Source organism: Gymnoscopelus microlampas (genome assembly GCF_963454915.1).
Source record: "Gymnoscopelus microlampas genome assembly, chromosome: 7".
NCBI classification, from domain to species: domain Eukaryota; kingdom Metazoa; phylum Chordata; class Actinopteri; order Myctophiformes; family Myctophidae; genus Gymnoscopelus; species Gymnoscopelus microlampas.
The window spans coordinates 582,501-600,461 of NC_139944.1; the positions used below are offsets into that span (position 1 = coordinate 582,501).

The 17,961-nt window shown below is 40.9% G+C and overlaps 1 long non-coding RNA gene across 4 annotated transcripts; it reads right to left on the reverse strand.

Annotated features, from left to right (window-relative positions):
• Positions 1-1,779: 1,779 nt before the first annotated feature.
• On the reverse strand, positions 1,780-7,118 carry LOC311048361. Of its 4 annotated transcripts, none has more exons than XR_014601089.1 (9): positions 7,011-7,118; positions 6,632-6,682; positions 5,388-5,454; positions 5,197-5,244; positions 4,189-4,236; positions 3,242-3,289; positions 3,003-3,048; positions 2,573-2,663; positions 1,780-2,436 (listed from the first exon to the last, which is right to left on the reverse strand). It is a non-coding gene; the product is annotated as an uncharacterized lncRNA (long non-coding RNA). The 4 variants fall into 4 exon arrangements; XR_014601090.1 differs by having other exon boundaries at positions 3,242-3,292; XR_014601091.1 differs by having other exon boundaries at positions 4,189-4,239.
• Positions 7,119-17,961: the final 10,843 nt, after the last annotated feature.

Sequence of the window (17,961 nt, forward strand, 5' to 3'; positions counted from 1 at the left end):
TACGCACACAGTGCACACACACAAACCATGAACATATTTGGTTAGGGGTTAGGGCAGGTTGTGATGCAAGAAGGACAGCATGTTGACCTTTTCGTAACCAAGTCGTGACCTTTGGGGAGAGAGGATGTGCCCGCTGGTGCTAAATGCCCTCTCAGATGGTACACTTGTGGCAGGGATGCATAAGAATTTCTTTGCTACATTAGCTAGGAGTGGAAACTGCCGTTTGTTGGCATTCCACCACTCCAGGGGATCATCTTCTGTACTGCGGGGAGGCATGGACATGTATAGGTTGATTTCCATCGTCACCTTCTGCTCTGGGCTCTGGGAGGCTGACATCATGAATCCACTTGCAGATGCAGCAGGATTGTCATCCTGTCTTGTTGCTCGTGTGGTGGTGATGTGCTTCAGGATTCCTGAAAGGGTTTTCATGCTGCTGCCAGGCCTGGCATGGCTGGCACCCTCCTAAGCCTCACTGCTTGCAAGTCCTGCTGTTTCCAGAGAAGCTCCTCCTGGTGCTGTTGGGGACAATCACAAATTCACAATCATAAATAGTTTGTTGAAAATGTATTTGTCAGTGAGTGAGACATCAGCTTCCATTCCGAGGAGAGATAGTGGACTGTAAAACTAATGTAAGGTTCACCGCCTCCACTGTTGCTGGTCCACAGGTCTGTGGTCGCTGAAAACCAAACCCCATCTGACACCTTCTTTTGCACAGTTGCTCGCAATTCTTTGTACATTCTGGGAATCTCTTTGTCGCCAAAGAAACTTCTACTTGGTACATTGTACATTGGGGCCGCTTTCTTCATCAGTGCTAGGAATCCAGGTTTTTCGACCACTTGGAAGGGTAACATATCTTTTGCTATAAAATATGCCGTGGCTTGATTGAGTTCCGTTGCTTGCTTCGATGTTGGAGCCCATTTCACACCCTTGGCAAAGGAGTCTTGGATAGAGGTCTGACTGGTGCCACTGCTGGTGGTACTTTTAGCTGTATCCTCCTAATAGAAAAACAGTTGAATTAGTATCCCACTGAGCATTTTTCGGTCTATTAGACGTCTAAATGACGTCTAAACGTCACCTAGCCGTCTAGTCTAAATCCGGTTTATGAGTGGTCTAGAATTGAAAGTTTTTTCAACGTCTAAACCTAGCCTAGACGTTGTTTCAACGTCGTTTGAACGGCTAGATATAAATATATAACCGTTCAAATGACGTTGAAACAACGTCTAAGCTTAGCCTAGACGTCGAAAAAACGTTCATTTTTAGACCCGTCATAAACCAATTTTAACCTAGACGTTATTTAGACGTCTAATTTTAACCCAATTATAGACTATAGACGTTGTTTAGACGTCATGTAAACGTCTATTTAATAAGGATATTAATATACTTATAATTAAATCAGATGTTTAAATAACATCCAAACAATTTGTAGGCATTATATACCTTTAAGATCTATCAGATTATTCACACAAAACCTATATTAATGCATTTAAATCCCTAAATTTTAATGCAGATCCTGGTTCTCTGCCAAAAATACCTGATGGACCAAATTTAACCCTTTTTGCTTACCTTAGTAGTGTAGTCCCATGATGTTCTGATAATTTGTTTACATTATGCTGTCATCTTTCGGGATTAAATAGGTTGCAGTGTAACACTAATGTCATGCTATTCTTTATTGTACCAATGGATAAAATCATTTTTCTTAATGTTAACATTGATTTACTCTGAACATAACTACCCTTCAACTGTAAGTTCAATCACAATACATATTTCAACAACAAAAAAACATACCAAAGCTTGTACAATCGTTCTTTAATTTTTGCACCTCTTAATGCTTTAAACCATTAAGACCTGTCATGTTAGATTTTAAACACTTTAACACATCTTATACTTGAGCTATTAAAAAATAGCAGATCTACAAGCTCATAGCACGGTGCGCACTACGAGCTTGTTGATCTGCTATATTTCTTTGAATGTATGTTTTTTCCTCAAATCTTTGCTTTGCCTAGATTTGAGTTAGAAATGTGTGTGTGTGTGTGTGTGTGTGTGTGTGTGTGTGTGTGTGCGCGTGTGTGTACATATATTCAAAGATTTGCAAATTTTTTTTTACAAAAATCTTCAAAAAATAGAAGATCTACAAGCTCTTATAGCGCCGGACAGAGTTCCGCGCTATGAGCTTGTAGATTTGCTATTTTTTGAATAGCCAAATAAATCTTAAGTGACACAGATGCGTTCCCTGTCCTATTGGGTTAAACAACTAGAAAAGACAAGTCTTAACAAAATGTTTTGATCAAATAATAACATTGGATTTGCTTCAAGGCGTTGTCCTCTTCTTCTTGTAACTCCCTCCACCACTTCTACCAGGCGCCTGCTTGAAGTGGTCAGAGATGGCAGCGCTGACCAGGTCCTCCATTGTCTCTCTGAATGTCTTCTGAACGGCTTCTGCAGTCAAAACAATGACAAATAACTCTCAGGCTGACAGAAGACATTACAGAGGTTATCTAGTATATGTCAGTCACACGTGTACAACGTGAATAAGCAATCAACAAATAACTAGCACTGACAAAGTTATTTTTACCATTGATGACAGATAGAAGGCAGTGCTTTTGAAAGCTCTCTCCTGCTGTCCATGCAAGTAGAAAGGACTCATCAGGGCATTGGTGAAAAGTCTGAAACAAAAAGAAAACGCAAAGCTAAATTGCAAAAAGAAAAATGGCACACTCTGCCAACCTGCAATGAAGACAGTTATGTTGATATGAAACAGAAATAATACACTAACACAGTGGAAAGTGATAAATAATACTTCCATTCTTACTTTTCTCCGACATGGGAAACTGAAAGAAACAAACCATGTGACAGTCTGCCTGTGATTTAGAATTTGAGGCTATACTTTTGCTGGTGCAGATCTTAATAAACAACATTACTTGTTTTCAAGTTCAACATCATTATCTCTCCCCAATTCAATCTTTGCCAGAGTAAGATGACTTACAAACTTTATCTAAATGTACCTTTTGGAATCCTGTGACTTTCTCCTGGGAGTTCTGATAAGATTTCCTGTTGGTGAAAGACAAGGTAATTAGGCTACATGTCATACTTGCAACATCACCATTGAGGATTACTGTTAGTCAATTGAAAGGTGGAGTAGAGTCAAGACATTTTCTTGGCCCAGATTACGGCTTCACTGTAGGGGAGAGAAAACCCCCATTGCAACCCATTTTGCTCACTGCTACAATCAATTGAAAGTTACCTTGTGTAGTTCAGGATCTGACTTGGACCGGTGTGTAGCTTCAATATTCTGCTGGGTGTGAAAACACATTGAAATTACACCTTCTTACGAGTAGATGTACTGTTGTTGAAATACGTAATATGTGGGGCAGCAGCTCTGTAGAATACAACTCTCGTAGACGTATTTATGATTCTGACGTTTTCAATCTACGAAAACGTCAGAATCATAAATACGTCTACGAGAGTTGTATTCTACAGCTAGGGCAGCAGGACACGGGAAGCCCCCCCCCCAAGCCCCCCCGGTGCAACCTTTATGGACTCTCTAAAACATATCTGAAAATATTCATTGTGGGCAGGCTATGTCCAAAAACAGCGTTTTTAAACATCTTCTCTCAGGAAGTCACTTTTCAAGAGCCAAAAACGTGTGCGTGTGGACCATAGAGGTATAATATAACTAGAGGGCGGATTGCCCCGCCCCCAGCTATCATTTCAATGAATGTGCTCAGTGGCGTTTTGAAGCACCCGGAAGCCTGCCGGAAGTAGAATTATTGGTTCGATTTTGACCACACATAGAGTAATGAGCATGCGCACTAGTGTTATGAGTTATGGGTTAGGGTTAGGGTTACCTTAACCCTAACCCTAACCCTAACCCTCAAGTTCAACATCATTATCTCTCCCCAATTAAATCTTTGCCAGAGTAAGATGACTTACAAACTTTATCTAAATGTACCTTTTGGAATCCTGTGACTTTCTCCTGGGAGTTCTGATAAGATTTCCTGTTGGTGAAAGACAAGGTAATTAGGCTACATGTCATACTTGCAACATCACCATTGAGGATTACTGTTAGTCAATTGAAAGGTGGAGTAGAGTCAAGACATTTTCTTGGCCCAGATTACGGCTTCACTGTAGGGGAGAGAAAACCCCCATTGCAACCCATTTTGCTCACTGCTACAATCAATTGAAAGTTACCTTGTGTAGTTCAGGATCTGACTTGGACCGGTGTGTAGCTTCAATATTCTGCTGGGTGTGAAAACACATTGAAATTACACCTTCTTACGAGTAGATGTACTGTTGTTGAAATACGTAATATGTGGGGCAGCAGCTCTGTAGAATACAACTCTCGTAGACGTATTTATGATTCTGACGTTTTCAATCTACGAAAACGTCAGAATCATAAATACGTCTACGAGAGTTGTATTCTACAGCTAGGGCAGCAGGACACGGGAAGCCCCCCCCCCAAGCCCCCCCGGTGCAACCTTTATGGACTCTCTAAAACATATCTGAAAATATTCATTGTGGGCAGGCTATGTCCAAAAACAGCGTTTTTAAACATCTTCTCTCAGGAAGTCACTTTTCAAGAGCCAAAAACGTGTGCGTGTGGACCATAGAGGTATAATATAACTAGAGGGCGGATTGCCCCGCCCCCAGCTATCATTTCAATGAATGTGCTCAGTGGCGTTTTGAAGCACCCGGAAGCCTGCCGGAAGTAGAATTATTGGTTCGATTTTGACCACACATAGAGTAATGAGCATGCGCACTAGTGTTATGAGTTATGAGCATGCGCACTACTACAATCAATTGAAAGTTACCTTGTGTAGTTCAGGATCTGACTTTGACCGGTGTGTAGCTTCAATATTCTGCTGGGTGTGAAAACACATTGAAATTACACCTTCTTACACCATCAAGTCATGTATGATATATGCTGTGCTTTATCCAAATTTTCATTGTGGAGTCCAAGTTGTTTCTGTTCAGGAGTAAGGCCCCACAGTAATGTACTATTGTTGAAATACGTAATATATTTTAATACCTTTTTATTTTATTTTAATCTTCCGGCTAAACGTTCTGTTATACTCATTTATTCTAGAGGACCTAAAACATAGTAGTAGTAGTCCCAACGATAATGCAGGCGGGTAAACAAACAAACAAAAACTTTCAAAATGTAATTCCTGATATTTAAAATGTTAATCATTCATTCACCTTGTGCAGTTCTTCCTCTTTTACGGCTGACCGGAGTTTTGTCAAGATCTACCACAGAAAAAGAAATGAAGGAATTAGAAAACTCTTAAGGTTTTGTTTGGACATTAACACCGATACTGGCTGTAATTTCCATCTACAATATATATATTTAACATTGGGCTTAAATCAATTAACATAGCATTTAAATGTACCTGGTGTTGAGGTGTGTAGAGGGGCTGTCAAAACTGTCATAGCTATGGGCACTGGGCACTGATTCACCTGGGGAAGATAATTAGGCCAGATGTATATCATTGTAATGAACGAATATGACAATACTCCCAAAATAAAAAGGACAAAATAACAAACAAATCTAACAGCACAGCTCCCACCAGCATGGAGTTATCTATAGCTTTAAGCCAGTCACCAGTCAGCTGTATCAAAGCAGTAGAAGTAGAGTGACCAGCTCTATAGGCATGTTGAGAATGTGTTGCAAGCTTGTTTGAAACAAAATAAGCTTGAATTTGTGAATGCACCAACCTTTCCATGATTTTGCTCAAAACAGGTCAAATATTTAAAGGAATAACCTTAGCCTCCTTCCACAGCTTTTGACATAGACCCACATCCAAACATCTATGAATAATATGACAGATAGGAGATGCTATATTCTCAGCACTTTACCATCCAGATTATCTAGACCTTACTATCATAAGGAAGAGAGCAGAGTAACTGCTCCACAAATAGTTGCAAGGAGTTGCAGTCATTGTCGTGGAATAGCCAGATAGATAGATACATAGATAGATAGATATATAGATAAAATGTGACAAAAGTCAGCAGTTCGCCACTTCTAGACATTACCTAGAAGAGAGCTGTAAATACATGTAAATAGGCTACTGATTGATTTAAACCAGGGGTCTTCAACGTTTTCAGGCCAAGGACCCCTTTGCTGAGAGTGAGATAAAGCAGGGACCCCCAATATATATTGTATAGAATATAATCTTTTCATAGATTTCATAGATAGCTTCATAGACTTGTTTGACAGACACTGTCATCAATGTTGGATTCATGTTAATGTGTATTTTCAGACTTTTACCCACACACACCGTCCATACTAAGTAAACTTGACCCACTCTGTACTTGGTCTGCTTTTTTTCCCCCCCTCCACCAAACCTCTTTGCCGAAAATAGCAGATCTACAAGCGCACAAGCGTTGTGTGCTTGTAGATCTGCTATTTTTGGCTAAAGTTCTCCTCAGAATAGGGATGCTTGGTTGAAGTGGTTAATGTAAAAATCACAAAGATTTGGCGGACCCCCTGTAGTAACTCTGAGGAACCCCTAGGGGTCCCGGACCCCCTGTTGAAGACCCCTGATTTAAACAATATATTCAACACATGGCCCAACTCAAGGAAAGGTGAATAATGTTATAGTTAAAACTCACAAAACATTCAATTAATAATTACCTGTGGTGTTTGATCTGATAGCACCATTATTATTGTTCTTTGTCGGTTTTGCTTCAAAAAAAAAGAAAGAAAGAAAAAAGAATACATTAATCAAATATTTCACAAGGTTCTGTAAAGTTTTAACTCCAGATTAAAGATTACACAAACAAACGATTATTTTATAGTTAAAGTATTAAAAAATGAATTTAAACTCAAGTGATTGTAATTCGTTACGGTCCACCAGTAAAAAACATTGAACGCCAGCCATGACGCCTGCACTTTGTTTGGGCAGAAGCTAGCAGCTGGTAGCTAGTTGGCTAACGCTAACTTGTACATGATCAACTAACTATGTCAACACAAATAAACATCTCCTTCAAATAATGTATCCTTTAGCACTCACCTATGCAGTTCAGAATGAATGTTTTTTTGCAATTCTGTTCTTTATAGTCTCTTCTGTTCAGTTTTCCTCTTGCCTTTAGAACGCGTTGCTGACTTCCGTGTTGTTACGAAAGGCACTCCAGGGGTTGCCACGTCTTGTGAGACCGCTAAGCAAAAGAAAATGTTGCCATGTCTCCGGAAAGAAACAAGCAAAACGACCTCCAAACCCAATCTGCGGTTTACTGTAGATTAGAAAGTCTAGTGATGCGAGGTTAGCAGTTTACTGCTTGGCTTTCACTCGTTCCTCTGTATTTTATATTAGCCTATCACCATTAGTGCAAACTGCCTTTATTTGTTATATTTATACATATTAAAAAAATATATTTGCATATTATCACCATTATGCAAACTGCATTATTTCGCTGTAATAGTATTTCTAAACATATGTACGTTTTCAAACAACATGACTAAGAAATGAAATACATTTAATGGTTTAAATATGGTCTAAATCTAAACGTTGATGATATATAGTTTTGATTTAAACGTCTAGATCAAGGCTAAATCTAAACTGTACTGTATATTGATCAATAGTGACAATAGTGAGATATATCATAATTTATTAACCTAATGTTAGCACCCTAAAATAAAGATTTTCAAACAACATGAATAAAAAAATAAAAGTTTAGAAATGGTCTACATTTGAACGTTGATATATAGTTTTGATATAAACGTCTAGATCAAGGCTAAATCTAAACTATACTGTATATTGATCAATGGCTATTCAAATTATTTTTGTCCAATATTTGGAGATCAGTAATGCAACTTACAGTTTTTTTTTTTAATCAATATGTATGGAATAATTGTTTAAATTCAATCGGCTAGATTTGGTCTAGATATAGACCGAATCTACACCATCTAATTTAGGTCTACAAAAAAACCGAACGTCTAAATAACGACTATGGCTCACTGGGATATTTTAAAATAACCATTTCCATACAAAAGATCAAAATGTTGAAATGCACAGGCCTACGTTATGTAAAGTAATACAACTTCTATTTGGTTTGGTTTATGCTTAAGTGTCAGCTAAAAGCTTGAAATAAATGAAAACAGATTAGATATACTTCCCCATAGTTATATTTTATTAGCCTATGAAATGAATGAATTGAGTAAAATAGTAAATTGTGATTTTAAATGTAATTATTATAAATTAATTTATATTTCAGCTAAACAATTAAAATAAATGCAAACAGACGAGATATACTTCCCCATAGTTATATGTTTATTAGCCTATAAACTGAATTAATTGAGTAAAATAGTAAATTGTGATTTTAAATGTAATTATTATGAATTAATTTACATTATTATTTATTTCAGTCACAAAAGACTTTAAAAAAAAATATATGTATTGTAGAGACCTTCGGTGAAGATCTAAAGTATGTTTGTTACTGCCTCTGCTATTACAGATTCTAAAATAATATAGTCTAATGCGGGTTGCGCTTTGGCATGACGTCACTGGCATGACGTCATTGCTGTGCGCCAAAAAACAGATCTACAAGTGAACAAAGCAGCTTGTAGATCTGCACTTTTGAAAAACTCCGCCGTTCTCCGTAGAATGACCGCGACGTCCAGATAGATAATAGTACTAAATGAATGAGACACGACGTAGTAGGCTACAGCGGGTGCAGTACGTTAGTCCGACAGCGCATTCCTCCGACAGCGCAGCGCTCCGACGTTTCCAATACTAAACCCGAACCAAACCCGCACCCTAACCCTAACCGCACGCGGATGCCACATAGTCGGAGAAAAGGTCTGTCGGATTAACGCATGCCTCCCGGCTACAGGGGTGGATTTATTGATCTTACCTTGGATTTCATCTGTTTATATTCTGTTTGATGGCGGTCGCGCAGATGGCTGGACAGATTGGACGTATTTGCTGTTCTTGCAGCAACTTTCTTGCCACAGAGCTTGCAAGTTGGTTCCCCGTCATCCTTAATGGAACCATCCAACTGTTTTGGGTAGCCAAAATACTCCCAAACTAATGAACGAATCCTCTTGTGTGGAGGATAAAGAGGTGAATCTGCGGATTCGGGGGGTTCATTGTCTGCTTCTGCCATGCTTTTTCTCGCTTCCTGGACCAGAACCGCGCGTCGTGTTTATATTGGGGACTACCTTTTTTTTCTTTTTTTTTGCTGCTGCTGCTCAGTGCTGGTTGGACTAACACGAAGACGCCAACCAATGGATCTGTTGTCAATGGCAGCACACGGGTAGGAAACGCCTTTCCATTCTACTGCAGCTGTGATATTGGATTATGTGATTGAGTGGCACTGGGGGACTGGGAGTGGGGACTGGAGACATGAAGTGAAATGTTTTATTGTGTCTCTCGCGTCGTGAGCTCATGACGAGTCGTGACATGTGCGAGTGGAGTTGCACATAATATGCGCAATTTGCACATATATATATATATATATATATATATATATATATATATATATATATATATATATATATATATATATATAATAATTAAACACTGTGAGCTCAGAAATCTCACGGTGTCAACACGGTGGCTGTTTACACCGCGGTGGTACCGTAATACGGTAAACACTGTTTTACCGTGAGCTCAGAAATCTCACGGTGTCAACACCGTGACTGTTTACACCGCGGTGATACCGTAATACGGTATAACACTGTCTACCGTGAGCTTGGAAATCTCACGGTGTCAGGGGGCACGGTGGCGCAGTCGGTAGCGCTGTCGCCTCACAGCTAGAAGGTCCTGGGTTCGATTCCCGCCAGGGACGCTGTGGGCGCTGGGGGCGCTGGGGGCGTGTTCTCTCCTCCACGTCATCGGGTCCACGTCATCGGCGCCCATACCCTAGGTGGGGTTGGTGAAAGGGCCTACTCTGTGTGGAGTTTGCATGTTCTCCCCATGTCTCCTAGGGTAGTTAATACCCTCACAAAAACATTTAGTAATCCTGGTCACTATACTGCCTCCCCCTGGTCAGCCGGGGCGCCTGATGGAGGAGAAGGGAACTGGTTGGAATAACGTGTTCCTTCCACGCGCTATGTCCAACCAGGGAAACTCCCCCCTGTCGGGTGATGAGAAGCAGCCTGCTTGCTCCTCCTGCATTGAAGGAGGCATGAGCTTCAGCTTGGGCTCTCCCTAGGCTGGCAGAGGGTAGGTAGTGCTCAGGATTACATAGGCAATTGGCACTGGGTGAAAAAATGTGGGTTACAAAATCGTGGGATAAAAATTATAAGTTAAAAAAAAAAAAAAGTAAAAAAAAAAAAAAAAAAAAAAGGAAATCTCACGGTGTCAACACGGTGGCTGTTTACCCCGCGGTAATACGGTAAACCGTTGCATGCCTAGTCCCAACATGCACCCTACGACCCAAAACGGCTGGGTGACTGCTCCTGGTCGTAAACGTAGTAATGAACAAAAGCACACGGGACACCAACCACTTCACGTTTCAAACAGATTTTCCCCACTCGCTGCTACACCCGTTGAGTTTAGCAGTGAGACGTCAGCTCCACTCTGTGACACGCCCCCTCCGCGTGTCACTGAGAATACAACTCTGGTTATTGGTAGTTCAATAATGAGAAACGTGAAGTTAGTGACTCCAGGGAACATAGTCAAATGTATCCCCGGGGCCAGAGCGGGCGACATCAAATCAGATTTTAAAATGCTGGCTAAAAGTAAACATAAGCGTTATGATACAATTGTAATTCACTGCGGTGGCAATGACACACGACTTAAGAGATCAGAGATCACGAAGATAAATGTTGAGTCAGTGTGCACATACGCAAAGACAATGTCGGACTCCGTAGCTTTCTCTGGTCCCCTGCCAAATATGATTGGTGATGAGATGTACAGCCGTATGTCTTCATTCAACCGCTGGTTATCAAGGTGGTGTCCAGATAATAATGTGGGCTTTATAAATCATTGGCAAACTTTCGAGGGGAAAACTGGTCTGATGGGGAGAGACTGTATACATCCTCCAACCTAGGATGGTGCGGCGCTCATCTCTAGAAATATGGACGAGTTTATCAATAAATTATGACCACCCAGAGTTGGGACCAGGAAGCAGTCCTACACGCTTCTCTGTGCTTCCACCAGAGCAGCCACCTACCCTACAAATCAGAACAATTGAAACTACTCGACCCCCTAGGCATATGAAACCAAGGCTTCGAGGAGCTGTGCATAAAAAACTTGGCACAGATCAAAACCAATGCAGTTCAGTCAGACAACAATTGGATTGGATTAGAATATATATTTATTAAGCAAGCTTGAGCATAGATATAGGAAGCATAAAGAAGCATAGTTTGGCGTCAGGTCTCTGAATCCATTCACTCCCTGTAGGAATAACATTTTAATAAATGTTACATGCCAAATAGCATTTACAGGGAGTGAATAAAGACCCCCACGGGGATCTAGAAACAGAACCTACAGGTGGATGCCGGGGAGGAGGTGGGATGAGACTATTCATGGTAGCAGCATACGTAGGCAAGCAAAGCAGCAGATCCGCAAGATTTCAGCAACAGCGCAGCAGCAGCGTCGGCACGACAGCCCAGCAGGAGAGCGCAACTAGAATGAACAGGTAGCAGAGCAATACTTATAACCCACCGACCAGGAGAAAAATGCATGTGACTAGTCACCTGGTCGGACGGCCCAATCCCTGAGTTGCCTGGCCTGAACTAGCTCCGTAAACTGCGCCTCATTTCAGTCAGACAACAATTGGATTGGATTAGAATATATATTTATTAAGCAAGCTTGAGCATAGATATAGGAAGCATAAAGAAGCATAGTTTGGCGTCAGGTCTCTGAATCCATTCACTCCCTGTAGGAATAACATTTTAATAAATGTTACATGCCAAATAGCATTTACAGGGAGTGAATAAAGACCCCAAAACAGCAAGAACCCCCAAAACCGCTTGGGAATACAGAGCCTGACGCCAGACCAACCATCTGTGAGAATGGTGGAGCTCCATGAACTTGAGATCGATTAGCATGATATAATGAGTACCTCAACATTTGATTATTAAGCTTAACTAAACAAATGCAAGCATGCATCCATGTGTTCAACAAGCCTGATGAATCCAGGTACAGATGTGCCACTTCAAAACTTCACACGTTACTGTTCTTTCCCTGAAAGTGGCCTGAAAATGCATTTTTTTCCTCCCTTTTCTGCCCTTAAAATGCACTGTTTTGCCCCTGAAAAGAAGTTGTCACTACACCCCCCCGTTTTTCCCTTCAACAGACATCCATATACATGAGAACAAAAGAATGTGTGTTGAACAAGGTGTCAGACTCATTATGAGGCGAAAGGTGATTTGACTAGTTGCTCAAATTAATTAGCATCATAAAAGCAGTGATCATCAAAATAATTCAGCATTTTAAATGCCCTTCTTTGTCCCTCTTATTGCCCTGGGAATCCCCTGAAAATGTACTGTCTTGGCGATGGCAGGACATGTGAAGTTTTGAAGTGGCACATCTGTACCTGTTGATTCCTGAACCCAGGAGTCCTAGACGGTATCCTAACCCTCCGGTGTCCACTGCTGTACCGCACCACGAGTAGGATTCGAAAAGGACATTCTATATTTATTTCTTTTTCAAAGAAATCTGCTATATATACACACATGTATATATAAATGAGTCATCCTATGATGGATGATAACTATTGTTTATCATCCATAATAAATAAAGTGTACTGACTATGTGTGTAAAGACATGCTATCTTTACTTAAAATCTGAATCAGTACCCAACGATACCTGGAGCAGCAATTACTAATAGACTGAGCTTGATATGATTAGCCTGACTGCATAGCCATAGAAAACCGACATTTTTTAGCGCTATAGAAATAAACCAACATTTTTTAGCACCATGACATCACCACTAAACTAAATCCCCAGCAATCCACCCGAGTTGTAATTAAGTGTCAATAATGCGCAACAGCATTTATTGAATTAGCGATAGAACAGCGTGGCACTCATACTCATGAGATTTTAGCCTGCAGAATGTCATCCTTATTAACCAAATCTACGTAAGTTCCTGAGGACCATTGCCCCAGAGATTTAAGAAAAGCAGAAGGACAAGCAGCGCTGTAGATGTACAGTAGTTGCACCAATACGGAGGCTGGAGAAAGCCCGCAGCTTGAGTCGATCTCTCGCAGCTTTGCAGTGAACCAGATAAAGTTTAGGCCTACAGATGGAGAGACAAACACAATGTTATTGCAATTCTGGATTAGCCCGGCCATCCTATGATCAATTTAACCCGTTTTGGGTTCATGATGCCATTTACCGTATAGTAACATGCATTTTATATATATTTTAAAATAACTATTTGAAGTTTCCAGAACTTAGTCGGATTTAGAAGGCGATTTTAGAATCGGCCTCGGTCTAAATGGGTTAAGCGCCATGTGGCAGCATATTAGCAATTAACATCATAGCAGTTGGTGCAGAATGAATACGGTATACAAGCTTAAATAATAGCTTGCAGAGCTTGACGCAGATTATAAGACATGAGAATAATACTAATTTACGCCGATATCCCTCTCCATCTCCATAGCCTAATAGATTTTTAGCACAAAATGCCATCCGTTACAAATCTGGAATGCCCAACAGAGCCGGACGCCAGAGGTTGGCCGAATTGATTTAGCAAAGTTTAGCAGCGAGGCTAGGCAGCTCAGTAGATGATGCAGCATAGTGCTGAGAAGACATTGAGAAGCCCACATCTCAGCAGCTCTCTCACGCTGCCTTGAGAGCTCACAGTGCCGCCAAGAGCGTAGGTAGCTCAACCTGGAATCTAGAACCAGAGCAGAATTATTCTTGCAATTACCATGGTAAACCACCCTGGACGAGATGACGCCTTTATAGACCGCTGGGACAGGAATTTACTTCCTGAAGCCACTCACACATCCACAGTGAAGCGTGCGTGCTTCACTGAGGATGTGTGGGGACGCATGCTGCACGTCAATGCGCGAGTGTGGCCTCAATCCTGACACAGTCAGTCGCACAACACAAGCTGCTGGTTGCGATGCAACACTCGTCACCAGTGATGAACACACCGTGATGTGGTGCTAAATATGCCATGAGCATCCCATTCTGGCGGATACAGCAGCGCCTTTAATACGGGGACGAAGACTTCCAGTCACCCAGCTTTTGATAAGCATGAGACAAGCAAAGAGCCCATCAACATAGTGTAACTATTGATAACAGGAGCAGCCTGGATCGGAGTCCCTCTTTTATCCATCCTGCGAGATATGTCGCACCAAAATATATATATTATTATCTTTATTTATTTTATTTTGTATTATTATTATTATTTGTTTTTAAATTGGTGCGCACCAGCCAACATGGACAAATGACTGATATCTTGACTCTACTAAAGCCCCTATCTATCCTGTTGCATTAACTTTACTTCTGTAATCTTGATGCTCATAACATATCATTGGCAACCAACTTTTCTATATACCATGTGCCTCCCACATGGAAGCAAGCATGCCGTTTTTAGCTTGTGCTACGACAATCCAGAGCTATCTACATAAGTAAGGCATGCCGAGTTAGCTTGTGCTACAACCAATTTGATAGCTTTACGCATGGGAAGCAAAACATGCTGTGTTTAGCTTGTGCTACCAACAATCCAAGCTTCCACATGAGAAGCAAACAAGCTGAGATAGCTTGTGCTAAGACAATTCGAGCTTCCACGTGGGAAGCAAACCATGCTATGCTAGCCTGTGCTACAAACAATCCAGAGCTATCCACGTAGCAAGGCATGCTGAGATAGCTTGTGCTAAAACAATCCGGCCTCCACATAGGAAGCAGACATGCTGAGCTAGCCTGTGCGACAACAATCTGAAGTTTCCACATAAGAAACAACGTACTGCGTTAGCCTGTGCTACAACATCTCTACCATGTCTTATCCAAGTGTATGCAGCAAAATGTGAATCACCTTTAGCTCATCCTGATCCTTAACAAGTGTAATTTAGCATTACAAGAGCATAAGCAACCGTAGAATGCAACCAATAACATCTAATCGGCACTGCAAGTTCATTTGATTATTTCATCATAATATAAAACGGCCTACTTTATCTCTACCACACATTATAGCAATAAACTGCTACAATAATGACAACCTCTGATGTCATTTTGCCTACTCTGCAATTAGATACCAGACATAGCTATACAAGAGGTAAATAACTACAGCCACCATCAGCACATGAGGATAAATCATCCCTACCGCTATAATCTGCCCATAAATAAATAACACAATATAATGCCAGTCTGCACAACTACAAACTGCTTTAAGCATAGAATGATCTATGCACATCCTTACAACATACTCGCAGCCTTCTGATTAAGATACTGCTAAATGAAGATTGGAATCCGAACGGACCCGTAGCTTATAATATTAACACCAACTAGACTTGCACATTTATTAATCCTACGCTGTGATATTTGCATGCATTATTGCTGCTTTACTCATATTTGCAAGTCATGTCAACATGTAATAAATATAATACTTTAATTGCTTTGGCTTACTGTAATTACTTACCATCTATGCCATTCGGCCTGATTGAAATGTATTTTACCACGCAGACTACATAAAATGATAAATGTAGAGACTACAATCCCCAGGTTACACCAGAAAATCAACCAATCATAGAGTAGTCAGCTTGAATACGGAACAAGCTTACCCCCTTTATCCCATAACGTAATAGATCATTCATTCCAGCCCAGGGCCAAAACAGAACATCCTATAGATTAAATGATAAATCATTTTCAATGAGTTCTAGCAGCTGAGCATTAACACTTAAGCTGCAGTGCAAAACTACTCTTGAACACGACTCACAAGTTATGCTCATCTCTCATCCGCCTGGGTAGAGATGTGTTCGGTCATCAACTATAAGCCTCAAATACAACATCCGGTGGACGACGAGCTCTTCAGAATAAGAGTATCGTCTAAGAAAGCCACTGAACTATCCATAAATACATTAACTATAAATTAAGCAAGATGAAGGCAACTGAGCATATGCGTGTATTAACCAGTACATAAGATATTAATCTGAACATTAGAGCCAGAACAAGCAAAGCAACTCACACAAAACATGAAACATTTAAGTTTCCTTATCGTTGTTATTGTTGCTTAAATTATCGCAATTTAAGCAACAATGTTGGTGAACTACCGTGAACCCGGTGCCGTAAAGAGAGATCTGACACTAGCGTCGACTCCCATTGTAAGAATGGAATGCGGAAGTGCTCCGTCTATCTCAATGTTGGAATGTTTGGAATGTTTGGAACCATCAGCGTGTCGTTACTCTATTTCTACACTCTCTAGTCGACCACACTGAGATCGATCTATGACGAACGCTACTGCTTTTGAGCTGAGCGTTTAGCAAGCGATTTTGCCTTTACTTAAGTAAATAAAGTAATAACCCGTTTAGAACCAGTAGCACACAACTGAGTAGCTACAGATGTGCCACTTCAAAACTTCACACGTTACTGTTCTTTCCCTGAAAGTGGCCTGAAAAGGCATGTTTTCCTCCCTGTTCTGCCCTTAAAATTGCACTGTTTTGCCCCTGAAAATAAGATGTCACTAAACCCCCCCGTTTTTCCCTTCAACAGACACCCATATGCATGAGAACAAAAGAATGTGTGTTGAGAAGGTGTCAGACTCATTATGAGGCGAAAGGTGATTTGAAGAGTTGCTCAAATTAATTAGCATCATAAAAGCAGTGATCATCAAAATAATTCATCATTTTAAATGCCCCTCTTTGTCCCTCTTATTGCCCTGGGAATCCCCTGAAAATTTACTGTCTTGGCGATGGCAGGACATGTGAAGTTTTGAAGTGGCACATCTGTATGATTAGCGCAGCATGGACAATGACAGCAACGCAAATAACCATCACCAAGGAACAACGACGCCGTATGACCACCTACATGAACAATTTAAGACTATTCATGGTAGCAGCATACGTAGGCAAGCAAAGCAGCAGATCCGCAGGATTTCAGCAACAGCGCAGCAGCAGCGTCGGCACGACAGCCCAGCAGAAGAGCGCAACTAGAATGAACAGGTAGCAGAGCAATACTTATAACCCACCGACCAGGAGAAAAATGCATGTGACTAGTCACCTGGTCGGACGGCCCAATCCCTGAGTTGCCTGGCCTGAACTAGCTCCGTAAACTGCGCCTCATTAGTGCCACAAAACAAAATTATTAAATGTGGACTTCTGAACATTAGATCTTTACGCTATAAAGGTGTATTGGTAAATGAAATCATATCAGAAATCATCTTGATCTACTTTGTCTTACCGAAACATGGCTGGGTGAGTAAGAATACGTCTGTCTAAATACAGCCACCCCACCAAGTCACACAAATACTCATATTCCTCGAGACACCGGCCAGATTGGAGGTGGAGTTGCAGCCATATTCAACTCAAGCTTAATAGTCAGCCCCAGACCCAGGCTGACTTACAAAACGTTTGAAAGTCTGGTTCACACTCTTTCACACCCAAGCTGGAAATCATTACAGCCTTTATTATTTGTTACAGTGTACCGCCCTCCTGGGGCCTACACTGAATCTGAATTCTCAGAGTTTCTATCACGTCTAGTCCTAGACTCTGATAGAATCATTTTGGCTGCCGACATGAATATCCATGTGGATGTAGTAACCGACACCCTCTGTAAAGCGTTTATTACGTTAATTAAGTTAATTAAGTCAATCGGTTTCTCTCAGTGTGTAGATAAACCTACCCACAAGTTCAACCATACCCCCGACCTTGTTTTGGTCTATGGTATTGAAATTGAACATCTCATAGTCTTCCCATATAATGAGAACCTTTTAACTTTTGATTTTACATTAATTGATTACTCAACATTGGACAAAAATGTCTTTGGTAGAAATCTATCCGATAGTGCTGTGGGCAAATTTAAGGAAGCAAGGTCCCCCGGCCGTGTCACCTCAAGACATTGTCAGTGA